Source organism: Palaemon carinicauda, unplaced genomic scaffold (assembly GCF_036898095.1).
Source record: "Palaemon carinicauda isolate YSFRI2023 unplaced genomic scaffold, ASM3689809v2 scaffold513, whole genome shotgun sequence".
Lineage (NCBI taxonomy): Eukaryota > Metazoa > Arthropoda > Malacostraca > Decapoda > Palaemonidae > Palaemon > Palaemon carinicauda.
The window spans coordinates 102,501-110,000 of record NW_027171777.1 but is presented as its reverse complement, the minus strand read 5'-3'; the positions used below and the strand labels follow the sequence as shown (position 1 = coordinate 110,000).

Sequence of the window (7,500 nt, the reverse complement as noted above, 5' to 3'; positions counted from 1 at the left end):
TACAAACATGCTGTACAAATAATGGTGTAATTTCATACTCTATCTCCTTTTGTAGAACTTGAGTTAATAAGGGTGTCTGTTAAAGGTGAATTGAGTAATTAAATGTTTGATTGCGATAATATAGCAACTTTTTACTTCAATTCAGCAATAGTAACCTTTTTTCTCTTTCCTGTTCCAGGTATGATTTGTGTAGGTGACATCTTGAGTGTCATGGTGAAGTCGCCATGATACACTACCTACCATCTTGAGACTTTGGGCTGTTGGTGAGGTCAGAGAAAACTTGTGTCGCAGTTTCAGTATGTCGGAAAATAATCGTATAACTAAGTTCATATAGAAATTATCTATGTTATGGTCTCTCTCTCTCTCTCTCTCTCTCTCTCTCTCTCTCTCTCTCTCTCTCATAATCTTAACTACAAAATCCCTTATCTTTTCCTTAAGACATTCTCTCTCTCTCTCTCTCTCTCTCTCTCTCTCTCTCTCTCCTTTGAAAGTTAACACAATGCACCTAAGGTTATATAAATTTTATTTTGTTAGGATCGTTGCATCAAAAAGAAGTATATATCAATCATCCAAGGGGCATTTTATTTCAATTGCTTCTCTTCAAGTAAATTTACTGAAGTAGAAATCCAATCATACGTAAATATATAAATTTTACCTTTATTGCATTTTAGTGGGATTGTTACTTTCTCAACCTGTTTAAAATCCAAGCTTTCCCATTTACTCTCAAGAAAGATCGAATGAGGTTTAGTTCCTAGCGAAATATCGAAAACGGTTCAGTCTCCATATATTTTTTTTTCAGTCTAGTATTTCATAGTTTTTTTCTCCTGGCGTATATGCAGTTGGTGGCTATAGTCAATTCTTTTTAGCGAGGCAGATTTACACCGACTTCTTGACAAAAATAGCTATATCCAGATTTTTTCTCTCGATGTTGGAGAGTTTAGCTTCCTAAAGTTTCTCACAAACTATACTCGATTTTTTTTTAATGAGGCGCATTTGCACTGACTTGCATGAGTGCCCTTTCAGCTCGGAAAAGTTTCCCGATCGCTGATTGGTTGGACGAGATAATTCTAACCAATTAGATGGCAGGAAACTTTTCCGAGCTAAAAGGGCACCGCTGCGAGTCGGTGCAAATGCGTCTCATTTTTTGTCATCAGTTCTCGAAGGTTTGTTAAACTATAATTTTTCATCAGAAGACGCTGAGACATATAATTTTAATTCAAAATTATAAAATTTGTAAAATGACTCTTAACTTTTTGAATATATAAGTCAGTGGAGGTTCTATGCCTACCCTGTAAAATCACTTGGGAGAAAGTAAGAAATAAGATACATTGCACAATTAATTCCTGTAGGTTAATTACTTATTTGGCGATTAGATAATCAAATGTCAGTTTCAGAAATCTGTAATTTACTTTTAAATTCACAGAGTTCCTGTATTATAAATGAACCTTTTTTTTTTTTTTTTTTTTTTTTTTTTTTTTTTAATAATAATAATCTCGAGATTCTTGCATCATTGCCAAGTATCATTTTTTATGTAATAACAAATAAGAAAAAAAATTGTCTGTTCCTTTGTGTATTTTCAAAAACATAGATTCTGCCTTTAAAAATATGGTTACGAACGCTGAACTTATTTAACAATTTTTTTTTTTATTACATTTTGTCTTTTTTAATTGAATATTCACTGTATCGAACGTAATTGAAGAAAATGGGAGAAAATAATCTCGTATGTAGGTATAGAAACATTATCATTTACAATTTTCGATTTTGAAAAAAACTAAGTTTTATTACTTTAAATCGTCGCAAGGATTTATTGAACATTGCTTTATAATTACACGTATTATCTATACCACGTTAGTTTTGAAATTCCTTTGAACGCATATTAAATTAATATATTCAAATATGTAAGTCCAAAATTGTTCAACCGAGTGTGATAACGACTAACCTTGACCTTTTAGGTGTAAACATTGTTAACTTCCGGTTTTGTACTGGTAAACTTTGTTGCTGTGGCCTTACTGGTAACGTCTCTGCCTGGTGATCGCCAGAATGGGGTTCGAGTCCCGCTCAAACTCGTTGGTTCCTTTAGTGTCTGCAACCTTACCGTCCTCGTGAGCTAGGGTGGTTTGGGAGAGCCTATAGGTCTACCTGCTGAGTCAAAAGCAGCAATTACCTGGCCTTCCCTGGTCCTAGCTTAGGTGGAGTGGGGCATGAGCGCTTATATTATATATGTTCAGTCTCTAGGGCATTGTCCTGCTTGCTAGGGAAATGTCGCTGTCCCTTTCCTCTGCCATTCATGAGCGTCCTTTAAAGCTTCTGTTTAATACATAGATACCGTTGTATTTATTTCGGTTTTGGAACTTTTGTCCAAAATATATTTTAATTGTCTGCTTAAAAGCAAGATATTAATTTTGGGATTTACTCCCTTGCTTTAAAATATTGCTTTATCGTTGTTTGAAGTTTGACCTAATTCTTCCCTTAGGTGGAATTTCCTTCAGCGTCCACTTTTTAAGAATAATGAAACAAAATTTAATAATTTTTTTTTCTGCTAGGATTATACCACGTTATGAATATTCTAAAACCTTTGATTTTGGAAGTAATGTTAAGTTGTTATTGATATACTTTCGTGAAATATCACAAAGAACGTGACCTAAAAATGCTTTATTATTATTGTATTTTAGTAAACTATCACAAAGAACGAGACCTAAAAATGCGTTGTTATTCTTATACTTTCGTAAACTCTCACAAAGAACGAGATCTAAAAATGCGTCGTTATTCTTATACTTTCGTAAAATATCACAAAGAGCGTGACCTAAAAATGCGTTGCTATTCTTATACTTTCGTAAACTATCACAAAGAACGTGACCTAAAAATGCTTCGTTATTCTTATACTTTCTTAAACTATCACAAAGAACGTGACCTAAAAACGCGTTGTTATTCTTTTACTTCCGTAAACTATCACAAACAACAACACCTAAATACAATTACTTTGCATAGGATGTTTCCTCTTAATAAGCCCAGAAAGTTGGTTGGTTGGTTAAGATTGCCATGCCTTAAGCATGACACGGGCTCTTGCCCAGAAAGTAAAATGAGGGAAGCTACTTGCAAATATAGTATATATTAAATGTAAATAAAACTGAAGTGTAAAAGTTAATAAATATAGAGTTAGAATAGAGGGTACTTTACTCTATTGATGAAAACCAATATATCGTTGAAAAAAAAAGGGTTAAGGAGAATTGATATCAGTATGTTGAAAGGGAAATTTTATTTAGAAATTATATGAACCCGGTAGGAGGTTTTGCTCATAGTTTGCGCTTGCTTGTAGTATATGTGTATACATTGTGTTTATATGTGTTATACATATATGATTATATTTATACATACGTGTATATATATATATATATATATATTATATATATATATATATATATATATATATATAATTATCATCATCATTATCATTATCTCCTACGCCTAATGACACAAAGGGAATTATTAGATTTCGCCAGTCGTCTCTATCTTGACCTTTTAATTATATATATAAATATATATATATATATATATATATATATATACTACAAAGAATCATATGAATATCTGTACAAACATGCTGTACAAGTAATGGTGTGATTTCATGCTCTGTCTCCTTCGGGGATACAATTAAAATCAAAAGCATCATATAATTAGTTTTCATGCACCCTGGTGTGACCAACAGCTGATACTCGTTTAAGGAATTAGTTCAAAGTTGTGCAGAAAAAAAATATTGAATTTAATGTATTGTAAAATCCCTAATACCAAATATTAATTATAATTGGTCGTGTGTACAGGATGCCTTGAGGTTTATTATTATTATTATTATTATTATTATTATTATTATTATTATTATTATTATTATTATTATTATTATTATTATTATTATTGCTAAGCTACAAAGCCTAGTTGGAATAGCAGGATGCTATAAGCCCCGGGGCTCCAACAGGGAAAATAGCCCAGTGAGGAAAGGAAACAAGGAAAACTAAAATTCTTAAGAGGAGTAATAACATTAAAATAAATATCTCCTATGTGGGAGATCAGGCTAATTTGGAAATAGAATCGCCATTGGGCCAAGTATTATTATTATTATTATTATTATTATTATTATTATTATTAGCCAAGCTACAACCCCAGTTGAAAAAGCAAGATGCTATAAGCCCAAGGGCTCCAATAGGGAAAAGAATTAATTGTATTCTTGTGTGAAAATTCCGATATCTCACGGAATTCTGACCCCCGTCAACGAAGATGGAAGGAGGTTATGTTTTCGCCCCTGATTGTGTGTTTATGAACAGCTTCCTGGCCACAATTCTAATCGTAATGAAATTTGCAATAATTAACTGTTATGTAAAAAGCTGGAAATTATTTATTTTGGAAGGTCAAGGTCAAAGTTTAAGGTCACGATCAAGCAAAATGTCCAATTCACGTAATCAGCCATAAGTTTGGACATCGTTATTACAGAGACTTATAACTTGGTTCATATTTGAGGGTATGAAAATCCACGCCAATTAATAAAAGTTAAGGTCAAAGGTCAAGGTCGAGCAAAAGGTCGAGAAATAAGCTGCTGTGGCGGAGGTCTGCACTCTACTGAGTACTCTAGTCTAAATATTTATTTTGAACACCCACGCCATTTAATAAAAGTTAAGGTCAAAGGTCAAGGTCAAGCAAAAGGTCGAGAAATAAGCTGCTGTGGCGGAGGTCTGCGCTTGACTGAGTACTCTAGTCTAAATAATGATTTTGAACTCCCACGCCAATTAATAAAAGTTAAGGTCGAGCAAAAGGTCGAGAAATAAGCTGCTGTGGCGGAGGTCTGCGCTCTACTGAGTACTCTAGTCCAAATATTGATTTTGAAAGTTTTTTCTAATATTTTTCATATAAGTATGTTTTACCTTCTGTTTACAAGGTTATATACAAATTCTACCTTAAATGTATATTAGTTTGAAGCAAATACACGATCCTCGCTCTTCATTATCCAGCATGTAATTACCTATAAATGACCTCTGGGAGGTTGCCGTTACGTATGACAATTTCTCAACCCCCCCCCTCCTCGCGTGCATCCCCCCCCCTCCATTCTCCTCCTCCTCCCCCCCTCGCGTGCATAGAACTGTGGTGGATTTTCGACTTAAAGACTGGAATGAGGGTAAAAATGCTGTTGGTACTTATTAAACCAGTTGTTTTTTTAACTTCGGGATATTTTGCTTTTGCTTGAAGGTACATTCGAGCACACTATGCTATCTTATTTTTCTTCCGCTTGTTTTGTTAAAGTTTTTTAAAGTTTTTTATAGTTTATATAGGAGATATTTATTTTAATGTTGTTACTCTTCTTAAAATATTCTATTTTCCTTTCCTCACTGGGCTATTTTCCCTGTTGGAGCCTCTGGGCTCATAGGATCCTGCTTTTCCAACTAGGGTTGTAGCTTAGCTAATAATAATAATAATAATAATAATAATAATAATAATAATAATAATAATGGAAACTGGTGAATAAGTTATTGTTCGAATCATGGTGCATTTTTCTGTTTAAAGGTTTAAAGGCCGCTCATGAATGGCAGGGGTAAGGGGCAGTGACATTGCCCTATCGAGCAGGACAATCCCCTAGAGACTGACCATATACACATATGATCAGCGCACAAGGCCCCCTCTCCACCCAAGCTAGGACCAAGGAGGACCAGGCAATGGCTGTTGATGACTCAGCAGATAGAGCTATTGGCTCCCCCCAAACCCCCCTCTCCCCTCCTTCCTTAGCTCAAAAGAATAATGAGGTTGCAGTAATCAAAGGAACTAACGAGCTTTAACTCGAGGACGCTATCACATACGTCACCACCACAGTATTTTGGTGATTGTGCGTGTGTTTGTGCTAAAACACAACTCCAAGATTGTTGAAGTATATAACCGTTGCCTATATTATTGAAATATAATGACATTCAACATTTTAACTTGTTAATGTCTGATAAATAGGTTGTTAATTATTGGTTAATTCAACCGGACCGAACTCGTATATAATTGACAGCTAAGTTTTTACTGTTGTAATATAATACCATGGTCTTCCACTGTCTTGGATTAGAGTTCTCTTGCTTGAGGGTACACTCAAGCACACTATTCTATGTTATTTCTCTTCCTTTTTTTTGGGAAGTTTTTATAGTTTATAAAGGAAATATTTATTTTAATGTTACTGTTCTTAAAATCTTATATTTTCCTTGTTTCCTTTCCTCGCTGGGCTATTTTCCCTGTTGGGGCCCTGGGCTTATAGCATCCTGCTTTCCCAACTAGGGTTGTAACTTGGAAAGTAATATATAACATCTAACCCCACCTCTCTCTCTCTCTCTCTCTCTCTCTCTCTCTCTCTCTCTCTCTCTCATTCGGTTATTTAAGAATAGAGAGTTATATTCGACAGACGGAAAACATTATTAAACAAATGAAGAAGACATGTGAAGACTATAATAATAATAATGATAATAATAATAATAATAATAATGGCTGTAATTTAACAGTAAATATATAAGAATGTTAATATGGTATAGTGATATTCAGCCAAAAAAAAAGAAAGAAAAAAAACTCCGTGGCCATTATTTCAATGCCAAACGAACTTGCACTAAATTCTTTATCTGTTTATGGTAATTGAGTCTGGGTCACGTTCAAGCAGAAACAATTCTAATGTGACAGGATTTTCACGATGCAAAATATTATTTCTTTTAAACCTAATGCATAATTTGTCCTAATTGGTTGTGTTCATGCAATGTTGATGTTATAACTGCTGTTGCTAATATATTGATTGTTATAAATGTAATTATTATTATTATTATTATTATTATTATTAACCAAGCTACAACCCTAGATGGAAAAGCAAGATGCTAGCCCAAGGGCTCCAACGGGGAAAAATAGCCCAGTGAGGAAAGGAAATAAATGATGAGAACAAATTAACAATAAATCATTCTAAAAACAGTAGCTACAACTTCAGTTGGAAAAGCAAGATGCTATAAGCCCAAGGGCTCCAACAGGGAAAAATAGCCCAGTGAGGAAAGGAAATAAGGAAATAAATAAATAATGAGAACAAATTAACAGTATATCATTCTAAAAACAGTAGCTACAACTCTAGTTGGAAAAGCAAGATGTTATAAGCGCAAGGGCTCCAACAGGGAAAAATAGCCCAGTGAGGAAAGGAAATAAGGCAATAAATAAATGATGAGAACAAATTAACAATAAATCATTCTAAAAACAGTAGCAACGTCAAAACAGACATGTCATATATAAACTATAAAAAGACTTATGTCAGCCTGTTCAACATAAAAACATATTAGTATTTTGGGAATTCAACGCTGTACCAACATGAATTTAAAATAGGAGCTATTTGTGTCTTCACCTTGTGTTACTGATAACACAGATTTCCAATTCCCGTTTCCGTCAGACCACTCATTGTGCCTCGGTGTTTAGGCACTGCTCAGGAAATGTATTTTCATCATATGTGATATTTATAAGTAT

The 7,500-nt window shown here is 33.9% G+C and overlaps 1 protein-coding gene across 1 annotated transcript in view; it reads left to right on the top strand.

Annotated features, from left to right (window-relative positions):
* The first annotated feature begins 188 nt into the window (after window positions 1-188).
* LOC137637065 (uncharacterized) overlaps window positions 189-7,500 on the top strand; it is a 20,469-nt gene continuing 13,157 nt past the window's right edge. Inside the window, exon 1 of the mRNA XM_068369372.1 lies at window positions 189-263. The gene's annotated coding sequence lies outside the window, so the exon portion shown is untranslated. The remainder of the gene's footprint in view (window positions 264-7,500) is intronic.